This window comes from Nicotiana tomentosiformis, chromosome 1 (assembly GCF_000390325.3).
Source record: "Nicotiana tomentosiformis chromosome 1, ASM39032v3, whole genome shotgun sequence".
Classification (NCBI taxonomy): Eukaryota; Viridiplantae; Streptophyta; class Magnoliopsida; order Solanales; family Solanaceae; genus Nicotiana; species Nicotiana tomentosiformis.
The window spans coordinates 27,275,131-27,287,567 of record NC_090812.1 but is presented as its reverse complement, the minus strand read 5'-3'; positions in this window follow the sequence as shown (position 1 = coordinate 27,287,567).

The following is a 12,437-nucleotide window of genomic DNA, read 5'->3' as shown; positions in this document are numbered from 1 at the left end:
AGTTTAGAAACCCAATATGCTCGAGTTTGAGTGGTCTCTACTACCTTTCTCATGTGTACTTGAGCGGCTTCAGCATCAGCCCAATAGACAGTCACAAATGCATTTGAGCTTTGCTGACTTTCTCGGAAGTCAACCGAGCTTCAAGCCCCTCTATTTTTCTTGTTTGAACCGAGCTCCTCTCCTTCATGCTTTGGAGTTGACTTTCGGCCGATGATAATTGGGCTCGAACAGCCTCTTTCTCTGCAGCAAGGCAATCCATACCTTATTTCCACTCCAAGGTCTTCGCCTTTATTATATCAACCTCCTCACGAAGTTGCCCGATCAACTCGAGCTTCTACTACAGTTGTGAGATCGAAATAGTAGCCTCCGAACCTAAATCGAGCCCATGAGTTTTTAAGTTTTTCATTACCTGCTCGATCATATCGGTCTGATCTTGGTGAGCCTTGGTCAACTTGGCTCGGAGATCCTTGATCTCCTCTTCTCTTTGCTCACAATGAAGTCTGAGGTCATTTCTCTCTTCTGTGAGCCTTCGTAGGTGTCACGACCCGAAATTCCCACCTCCGGACCGTGATGGCGCCTAACATTTCACTTGCTAGGCAAGCCAACGTTAAAATAATATTAGCCAGTTTTAAACAATTTTAAAATTTATTAATAACAAAGAAACAAATGCGGAAGTAAGGTCTAAAATGTAATGAATAATCCATAAAAATAACAGTGTCTAAATACCATCCCAAAATTGGTGTCACAAGTGCACGAGCTTCTAGAATAATAAAATAAAGGTCTGAATAAAATAAAGATGTCTGGAAACAAACAGACAACTAAAAGTAAAGTAGACTGGGACTTCAGAACTGCGGACGATGTGCAGTTATACCTCAAGTCTCCTCTGAGTAGATGAAATTCGAGCAAGTCTATGGTATGCCGCTGGGACCAACTCCGAAATTTGCACAAGAAGTGAAGAGTGTAGTATCAGTATAACCGACCCCATGTACTGGTAAGTGCTGAGCCTAACCTCGACGAAGTAGTGACGAGGCTAAGGCGGGTCACTTACATTAACCTGTACGCAATAATAATAATAACAATAACAATAATAGAAATAATTCAGGTAATTCATTTTAACAGTTGAAACCAACTCAGCAGTCATAACCAATTATTATTTCGATCAATTTCCGTTTGCAGCGTGCAACCCGCTCCCACAACATATTCGTTTTCAATCCTCCCATATATTTATTTTAATCAAGTATATATAGACTTTTAAATAAGTCTGTTGTGGCGTGCAACCCGATCCTCCAATATGGACTTTTAAACAAGTTTGTTGCGGCGTGCAACCCGATCCTCCAATATGGACTTTTAAACAACTCTGTTGCGGCGTGCAACTCGATTCTCCAATATGGGCTTTTAAACAAGTCTGTTGCGGCGTGCAACCCGATCCTCCAATATGGACTTTTAAATAAGTCTGTTGCAGCGTGCAACCCGATCCTCCAATATGGACTTTTAAACAAATCTGTTGCGGCCCGATCCTCCAATATAGACTTTTAAACAAGTCTGTTGCGGCGTGCAACCTGATCCCCCAATATATTCATTTCAATCAACTCTGTTGCGGCGCGCAACCCGCTCCTTCAATATATTCATTTACCAATTCTTATAGAATAAATTGCCCCAATAAATGCAACAATTAATATAAAATTTTAAAACAACAAACATTCAATAGTTATGATTTAATTATGAAACAAGCAATGACAATTAGCAATATATTATGAAAATTAGGGAAAAAATAGACAGTTTAATATTTAATATGCTAAATGTCAAGTAGCAATTAATGCACATAACTTGAGTAAGCATGTAGCAATTATTACAGGAATTCAAGAATTAATATTTGAGAAAGAATAGGAGAGAAACAATTACTATAATAATTAATTCGTGTATTAAAATAAATTTAGAATTTTTAAATAATTATGCAAACAATTAATTTGACGACGTATAGACACTCGTCACCTCGCCTATACGTCGTTCACATGCATTTCACATAACAAATAATTTAAGGGTTCTATTCCCTCAAGTCAAGGTTAACCACGACACTTACCTCGCTTTGCAAATTCTAATCAATTACTCGAGCACAATTTTTCCTTTTAAATTTATCTCCAAAAGTTTCAAATCTATTCACAAACAATTCGATATACTCAATACAAATCGTAGGAATTAATTCCATATGAATTTACTAATTTTCCGGATAAAAATCCGAAATTCACTTTAAAATTGACAATGGGGCCCACGTCTCAAATCTTGGAAAAACTTACGAAATCCGAACACCCATTCTGAGACGAGTCCAATCATACAAAAATTATCTAATTCCGACATCGGATTGACCTTCAAATCTTCGTTTACATTTTTGGAAGATTTTGTAAAAATTTAATTTTTCTTTCATAAATTTATGGATTCATGATGTAAATGAGTATGGAATCATGAAATATAATTAATATAGGATAAGGAACACTTACCCCAATTTCCCCCAGTGAAAATCGCCCAAAAATCGCCTAAACCGAGCTCCCCAAACTCAAAAATGAGTAAAATGGCTAAATTCCCCGTTTTATGGGATTTCTGACATTTTCGAGCGCCACAGGTAGCGTGGGGGGATGCCTGTGGCACACTTTCCAGAACGCTAATAATTCCCAGCGCCAGGGCTAGCGCCCCATGCTACCCTGGGCGCTGGCGGCTACGAAAAATCTTTACTGACACGAATATGGGCATAACTCTCTCATACGATGTCCGAACTCGACGATTCTTTTTGCTATGGCTCCAAAATTTCAATACGGATCTAATGCTTCTATCAAAACTAAATTTGGAATTCATTTGACTAATATAATACCACTTATTCTTGAAGAAACGACGTCGAACGTTCTTGAAATGCCAAAATTAAATTTCGTTGACCACCCGAAATCCACCTGAGGCCCTCAGAATCTCAACCAAATATACCAACAAGTCCTAAAATATCATACGGACTTACTCGGGGCCTCATATCACGTCAAACGACGCTGAAATTATAATTCACACCTCGATTCGATCTTTTGAGTTTTCAAACCTTTCAATTTACAAATCTTGTGCCAAAACATGTTAAATGAATCCGAAATGACTTTAAATTTGGCACACAAGTCATAAATGACATAATAGAGCTATTTCAATTTTTAGAATCGGATTCCGACCCCGATATCAAAAAGTCAACCCCGTGGTCAAACTTGAAAATCTTTAGCCTTTAAATTACTAGTTTCCGTTAAATGGTCATAACTTGAGCTAGGGACCTCCAAAAAAAATATTGGGCATACCCCCAAGTCCCAAATCACGATACGGACCTACTAAAACTATCAAAATACTGATCCGGGTCCGTTTGCTCAAAATGTTGACCAAAGTCAACTCAATTGAGTTTTAAGGCTCTATTTCACATTTTAATCCATTTTTCACATAAAAACTTTTCGGAAAAGTTTACGGACTGCGCACGCAAGTCGAAGAGTGATAAATATTTATTTTTGAGGTCTTAGAACACATAATTAATTATTAAATATAAAGATGATATTTTGAGTCATCACAGTAGGTCGGCCTCGTACCAACTAAGCTCAGCTCGGGCCCGATAACATGCTTCCCGATGAAGCGCTGAGGCCTACACAGAAAGAAAAGAAGTAAGAAGAGGAAAACAAACACATAGATAATACTAACTGAGAGAGTTAAGGCTTACCCGATTCAGAGATCGCTGCACTTCGTTAAAAAGGCCCGATGCCACACCCGAGTCCTTCCTCGAGACTTCCAAATTGCTCAGGCCGGTAGCATCTTCGACCCCAGTAAAATAATCACGAAAGGGATCCTCTTTTCCGTGGCCTCCTTAGACATAAAAGGGTCTTCAAGGCCCGAGCCTCTCGAATCATTTCCTCGGAAAACGAGGAGAGCAGCGGGGAACCTCCAATTTCTATTGCCCCAAGTGAATCACTTGGGGCGTTCTCTCCATATCGAGGAGCCTCGAGATCAGCCCCCACAGCTGTACCCACCATTGGCTCATTATGGCAGGAGGTAGCCTCGATCCTCGATGACTCGGGGACTTCGATCGGTTCTCTTGCCGAGACTCCCTCATCACAAAATTGAATCTTTGCAGCCATCATCAATTCAGTAGCCTTTGGAGCCTCTGGGCTCATTTTCACTCGGGACATCAGCCCAGAGTCATCATCTTCTTCTTCATCTTCATCCCTTAGGCGCCAAACTGATTCTTCGGTCAAAGGGATGATATTTTTCCTCCGCTTACGAGCCGTCTTTGTCTTAAGTATTGGATCCTCGAATGTATAGGCCATTTTTATTTAGTTGTCCTTCGTCGGTTTTGGAACCGGGGCCAAAGTCTTTTCCTCGCCAGACGGAGGCCTCATGACCGCATCTTTGCCCAAGACTACACACAAAAAGATTAGTTATAAGTATAAGAAAAATATTTTGTTCGAACCATCAAAGACATGGGAAAGAGGCTTACCATGGTTTTTGGCCTCCCATCGGCCCTTCGATAAATCGCGCCACGAGCGCTCGGCATATGTTGAGGTCCAAGCCAAGTCCCGCACCCAGCTCTTAAGGTCAAGAACTGCACCGGGCATCCAAACAACCGCTGCATCACAAAACAAATATCGGTGAGAAAGAAATAAAGGAATAAGACAATAGGAGCTAACAATAGAATTATACTTACGCTTCATGTTCCATTCTTCGGGAAATGACATCTTCTCGACAGCGATTAGGTCCGAAATCTTCACTCAAACAAAACTGCCCATCTAGCCCCGGTCTTTGTCCTCGTCTATGCTCGAGAACATCACTTTGGTAGCCCGGCGCTGGAGTTTTATTAACCACCTCGATAGAGGCGGGGGTTGTACAATCTAATAAGGTGGTAGAGGGTTAAAGGCATCCCCTCGACTTTGTTCACAAAGAAGCGGATCAGAATAACGATCTGCCAAAAAGAAGGGTGGATTTAGCCTAGAGTTACTTGGTATTAGCGGCAAAAATCGATAACGATAGGGTCGAGGGGGCCCAACGTGAAAGGGTAAGTATACACACTTAGAAACCCTTTCACATGAGTGGTAGTATCTTTTTCGGGAGCCAGGATTATCGCTTCTATGTCCTCCCAATTGTAATCTTTCCTTAACTATTTAAGATGGCTCTCGGTTATCGAGCACATATATCTCAATACTGGCTCGCATCAACCGGGGACCGGCGAAGCTTTGTCGATCTTAAAATCGGAGGTAAGGACACACATCCCGGGAACACACTCCTCAGGTTGTGGCTCTACCGGTGTTTTATCACTGGCGGGCCGCGAAGAAGAAGCTTTTTCTTTCTGACGAACGATTTTTGATGTTTTCGCCATTAGGACCTGAAGATTGAAGATAGAGGAAGGTGGCAAGATTTGATGTTCTAAAAGAGGGATATTACAGTGAAAATCACAAGTTTACAGATGAAGAACTCAAAAAATGCGAAAGGGAACTTAGAAGATTTGGAGATGTAAAAGTGATAGATGGTAAAAAAAGGGCTATTTATAGATTGAGCAATGGCGGTTCAATATCAGCAGTGGCCGACCATCGTCTGACACGCATTAAATTTCTTGATAAACTAAAGTGACGGGACAGCTACCACGTACGTCATGACTGGGCTCAGTGCAAATGTTAGTGTATATCTAATAGCGCCGTTGAAAAATCACGTCGTTTCTCGCCACATTCTTCCCGAGAAACGAGGGGACTATCTGTATACGGTCGAAACTGATTTTGGCCTTCGTACGACTGGTCGAGATGAGAACATAATGGACCGAAGAGAGTCTTTATAATATTGAGATGAGATTCGAAGAAGCCACAAACGAGGTTCGAGTTTCAGGGACAGATCAAATACCGAACTCGAAGTCATTATCGAGCTCGAATCCAAATCGAACTACGATGAGAAGCGATGGAATCAAGCTTAAGAGCCAGAAGCCAACCAATACCGAGCCCGAGTCAATACCAGATCCCGAGTTAATATCGAGCTCGAGCCTACATCGAGCTCTAAGCCTGGAAATCGACTAATAGCGAGTCCGGTCAAGATCGAGCCAAGAGACAGGAGCCGTTACAGCCGCACTAAAAAAGGGAATCTCGGCGGAAATTAGGGATAAACTAATTTATCATGGGTTCCCCACTATGTATTTTTTATTACATCCAAAGTAGGATCCCTCCACTATAAGACGAATAGTTATTATTCCTTCAGGGGGGCATCAAGTCATTGATACACTATAACTCAAATACTGTTGATGCATTCCCATATTAAGGGATTATCCTTTTGAGCTTCACACATAATTTTATTTTGCTTGTTCATAAATCATCTTCCTTTCAACTCGGTTTGCATCTTTTTTTTATAGTCAATATTCGATATTTCTACTTACTCTTACGATTTGTGTCAAGTTATACCACGTACCCTTAGAACTACATATAAATTCAACTCTATCCGTTTTTCGGGTAAACACTTAAGTTATTAGATTCGCATATTATGAATAATTATGTTAATTATCTTTAAGGTGACAGGATAGAAATTAAACCCTGCAAAAGTTATTTTGAATACTCACGAGATCAAGATTGGCGAGCATAACATACCTCTATGCGCCTCTACAGTTTAATATTTTTTTTAGGTTCCAAAATTGCAATAATAATAATAACAATTCACTTAGTGTGATCTCAAAACTAAGGTATAGAAAAAAGAAATAAAATTGCCGGAAGTCTTAAATGGAAAAATGTAATACTGAAGAGCTTCTATGGGGAAGGGCTAATTATATAGCACAAAATGTTACATTAACTATGTTTTGCAATCTTCCATACGTATTTTTCGCTAAACTAATATAAAAGGCAAATAATAACCAATGACTCCTGCATGTTACTTATCTAGAAACTACGTATTGGCGTCAACTTCTTTTTTAATCCATATAATGCAGTCAATTTTGAAATTTAATTATCGATAGAGAATAGAGAGAATTGATGTATTTACGTGTTAATTGTTTGACAGAAAAAAAATTAATTCTTGGTTCAAATAATTAAATTTATGTGACAATGAGTTAAACCTAGTTAATAATAATATTTCTAGATGGGAGTTCCGAAAATGTGATTAGCATCAAATAGATCTGGTAAAAGAATGATAGCAACATGCAATAACTATTCTAAAAAATATGAGCAATAATGTAGCATTCAATAGCAATGGATAAAAATAAATGACATTTAAGTAAATAGGAGGAGTGATTCACCAAATAAAGGATGAACTAGATGATTGATCCTCCTAACATTGATGAGTGACAGACAAATCCTAGAATGTTCGAATTATTCTTGGATCTAACGGAAAAGTATGGAACAATATGGACGAGAATCTTGATGAAAAAGTAGTGTTTATATCTTAATAAGAGAGAGGGAATATCTTTTGTCAAAAGTATGTTCTTTCAAAATGAATGTAACATGCCCCATATCATTATCTTTTTTTCTATTTATATGAGACATAGTGTCACGGGCCCAAATCCTTACATTGGGTAGCGGTCACCTGCTCGCCCGTGCGGCGCCTGCAGTTCCCCTCACTGCAGGCCAGCCTGTTTCCTGTCCTAGGATTCCCAAGCACGATCCTGTGCTATTGGTGGAGCTCGCCCGTAGGCTCGACCCAACTCGTGCCGCCCGTAAGATGTCTAGGCCCTTGGCCCTAGACATGTCGTGGTGCTTTATCTTAGGATCATAATCCATGCGCGCCCTGGGGGATTAGCTTAGGACATGTCTTGTCCCTCGCCCAAGACTGAGCATCGCTCCCGCGTGCACAACTCAATCCTCAAGCTTGACACTCGCCTAGTGCATCCGCGACTAGCTCGTGCCTCGCCCGAGTAAGGCAACCTTTAGCCCTTGGCCATTGTCATGCGCGTCTTTCGTGCCATGCCCATACATAGCCCTCTTGCAGCACGCTTCCATTCCGAAGTAGTGCAGTCTCGCCCATACCTGCACCTTTAGGCCAACGGACCCTTGCTTGCATGGTAGAACCCAAGCCATGCTCATAAGTAGACACATGATGCCCCTATGACAGGTGCGTCAAGTATCCAATCGGCACGGAGGTCTCCTTCTAATATTCGGTAGCCCGCGGGGCTGGCCGTCCCACACATCGAGCCTCCAGCGCCTACTTGATGCCCAACGCTAGCCCGAAGGCGTTGCGCCACCTATAGAGTTTTCCTAACTCATATGGGTACCTTTGACACTCCTTTGAGTCATCTAGGCAGGCCCTTGAGATTGCCCCCAAGGTAGCTCATTCGATACGGCTTGGTAGCAGCACGTATGGGGGAGGCAGGTCGGAGCTTTCATCACCTATACCCCCTTATATATGCTTAAAATTAAAAAGGCCAAGTTTTTCGAGTAGACAGTTCTACGTCAGACCATCAGAAGGACCTTTTCTCACCAGTTCTTGGCCGAAATCACAACTCCAAAATGCGAGTTGTGACATCCTCCCAACTCATAATGTCATCGTCCCCGACGACACATCATGGCTTAAGACATCCCGGAGTTTGGCCCCTCAGGTATGCCTATTTTAGCTCCCTTTGTCCTGTGGGTTGGACTTCCTCGAAGTCCTTTCTCAAAAGGAGTCGTTCCCCATGCACTTCTCCCCCAAGTATCTTCCAAGCGTGCCTCTGCACTTCACCTCCATTATGTGTTCACTTGGAAAGTGCCTCCGCACTTGCACTCTCTGGTGTCTAACTTTGTGATTGACCCACACTAGTCAATCACACCATGACCCTCACGACCTTCATGTCCGTCTGAAGCTTTCCTTCACATGTTAGCACATCAATGTGCTCTTTTGACGTCACTCCCATAGCCTTAAGATGCCCTTGGCATGGCTCCCGTAGCCTTTCACTCCCGTAGCATTAAGACGCCCTCTTGGCATAGCTCACTTAACATTCCGCTCCCGTAGCTTTTAATTGCCTTTACTACCTTGAAGATGTGTTCGCTTCCAGACCCATGACTTCGCCCATATGCCTCTTGCATAGGCGGGATCCTCCCACACTCAATGTGGAGGATACATCTTAGCTCTGTCGTCCCACTTGGCATTCGGCCAGCACTTGGGACGACCTTTGGTGAGTACTACATTCCCAAAGTCATAGCATCGTCGCATTTCCGAACAAAGCTCTTTGTTTTCCAACTGTCACTTCCTCAGCAAGTAGCCAATGCTCCCGGTAGTACTTCAATACTCGCCCTATAGACAGGCGCCCTCTTGGCTCTGCTAGCACGGCTTCCCGGTTCGGTGTGCCTCGCACCTGGACACTCACGGTCCCCGATCATTCGACATACTTATTTCCAGAATGATGACACATTCTAACTTGGAAACTCGCCCAATTCCGAAGCTTCACTATACCCTCGAATTCGTTTCCTCACCTTGTCAATGCCCTCAGGCAACCCAAAGGTCTTCTCCCGTAGGAAAGACACTCCACTTGATGCGTTGCACGCATCCTTGGCAAGATCTCCGCTATGATCATGCCCACGTTTATAGTCCATGGCTCCCACTCTTCGTAATATGGTTGCACGACCTGGCAAACATGGCTTTCTCTTGGCCATCCGACTCATCGGCATATCACCTCATTCAGTAGCACCTTAGACTCACGAAAGACAATGGAATCACCCATTTCTTTCGTCGACCATCAGTATCGGGTTCTCGATCTTTGGTGGCATATGAATATCAATCTCTGCTTTGACGTGATCTCTGCACTGACATCCAAAATGCGCTCGCCATATCCATCCTTTGCCTTGACATTGTGCCATGGCATAGTATGGCCTTAATCAGCTCTGATACCAAGTGTCAGGGGACCAAATCCTTACATTGGGTAGCGGCACCTGCTCGCCTGTGCGGCGCCTGCAGTTCCCCTTGCTGCAGACCAGCTTGTTTCCTGTCCCAGGATTCCCACGCACGATCCTGTGCCTGTTGGTGGGGCTCGCCCCAACTCGTGCCGCCCGTAAGATGTCTAGGCCCTTGGCCCTAGACATGTCGTGGCGCTTTATCTTAGGATCACAATCCATGCGCGCCCTGGGGGATTGGCTTAGGACATGTCTTGTCCCTCGCCCAAGACTGAGCATCGCTCCCGCGTGCATAGCCCAATCCTCAAGCTTGACACTCGCCTAGTGCATCCGCGACTAGCTCGTGCCTCGCTCGAGTAAGGCAACCTTTAGCCTTTGGCCATTGTCATGCACGTCTTTCGTACCATGCCCATACATAGCCCTCTTGCAGCACGCTTCCATTCCGAAGTAGTGCAGTGTCGCCCACACCTACACCTTTAGGCCAACGGACCCTTGCTTGCATGGTTGAACCCAAGCCATGCTCACAAGTCGACACATGATGCCCCTATGACAGGTGCGTCAAGTATCCAATCGGCACAGAGGTCTCCTTCCAACATTCGGTAGCCCGCGGGGCTGGCCGTCCCACACATCGAGCCTCCAGCGCCTGCTTGATGTCCAACGCTATCCCGAAGGCGTTGCACCGCCCATAGAGTTTTCCTAACCCGTATGGGTGCCTTTGACACTCCTTTGAGTCATCTAGGCAGGCCCTTGAGGTTGTCCCAAGGTAGCTCATTCGATACGGCTCGGTGGCAGCACGTATGGGGGAGGCAGGTCGGAGCTTTCATCACCTATACCCCCTTATATATGCTTAAAATTAAAAAGCCCATGTTGCCCGAATAGACAGTTCTACGTCAGACCATCAGAAGGACCTTTTCTCACCAGTTCTTGGCCGAAATCACAACTCCAAAATGCGAGTTGTGACACATAGACTCATAGGCTATGAGTCTTGCTGCTTCCTAGTCCACCTCAACTAACGACGGCACGAGAATTCTTTCTTTAACGTTATTTTATCTTAAAAATTATAGGACAGATTTTGACCCATACATTAATATGGAACTAACTCCTTTTACCGGTTTCTTTTCCAACGAACGTGACTACAGTCATGCCAGGGTGAAAAATCAATTCTTAAGACTTAAGGGTCTCTTCTTAGCTGTGTCCCACGAGTCACGACTCCCACCCATTTTGGGTCAAGAAATCTGTCTTATTAATGCTCATGACTCCTGAGTTATGTCCTTTCAATTTCATTAGTTACGCTAAATGCCAAAGTAAAAAGTCATTATTCACACAGGCTTTTGAGATTTTTCTTTACCATGTTCCATTTGGCATCTATCGTTTCCCTCCAAATTCCTTTTGATTTCCAATTTGCCTCCAAATTTCCACATTTTCATTGGACAGAAGTTTGACATGTTTTCATAACATTTATGTCCAAAATATAACTCATGTGATTCCCCTGTCAAAATCTTTCTTATCTTTCGATGTTAATATTTGTGAATGCTTTTTGCCTCGTAAAAAATGATACAATTCACTATTCACAAGCAAACCGCACAATTATCCAGTCTGCAATATAATTAATCCCCACGTGTTGCCGCATGGGAGCACAAATTTATACAAACGCCAAATCAATAAATAGAAGATATATATTTTTCATGCACATATTTATAACTGAATTATGGTTAAACAGTAATATGTATTGTCACTTTATTTAACTGCATATTAAAATTGAATTATTAATTTGATATAAATACAGGTAAATAATATTTACCGAAAGTTCAGAATACATTTTCATAAAGTATGGTATGTGAATTTTAAGAAAGCAGAACGGGTCATACGAGACTTACTTCCCATATCAAAGGAGAGGTATATACTGGGGGACCTTTAATTTGCTGCTCATTTTTTGTCCTCCACTTTTTATTTTGTTTTTTCTTAGAAAAAAAGTGGACTCTACTCCAATTAAAGACACGTATAGACGATGATAATGACTTCCGTAGTGCATGGACATATGTCATTTTAAATCTGTCGGCAGGAATAATAAATTCATTCAAATTTGAATTTTTATAATAACTAAATGGTGCTAAATATAATAAAGATTTAAATTATATAAAATAATGGAATAAATTCTTTTTCGGAAAAGGTCAAAAATATCTCTCTACTGTGCGAAAAGAATCATATATGCCCTCCGTTATACTATTTGTCTATAAAAGTCCTCCACGTTATAGTATTGACACAAAAATACTCTTCCTCCGTCAAGATCTCTACCATGTCCAACACGTGGCCTGATATTTTGATGAGATAATTTATATGTTCATACGGAACTACCAAATTAGATAATGTGAACAGTATTACATTAAATAAGTGATGCATGCCTGATGCCACGTGCAATAGACGCTACAATTTACATAATCTAATGACGTATGAGTTTTGAATTTCATTGATATGTGGACGTATAGCACCATTTTGATGATATTCAAGAGCTATGTACCCCCTTTCCTCCCAACTTGTGGTCTTCTTCTTCCCTTATTATTGTACAAGTGTGCTTTTAGACGCAATCTAGTCTCTTGATACAGCCAAAAA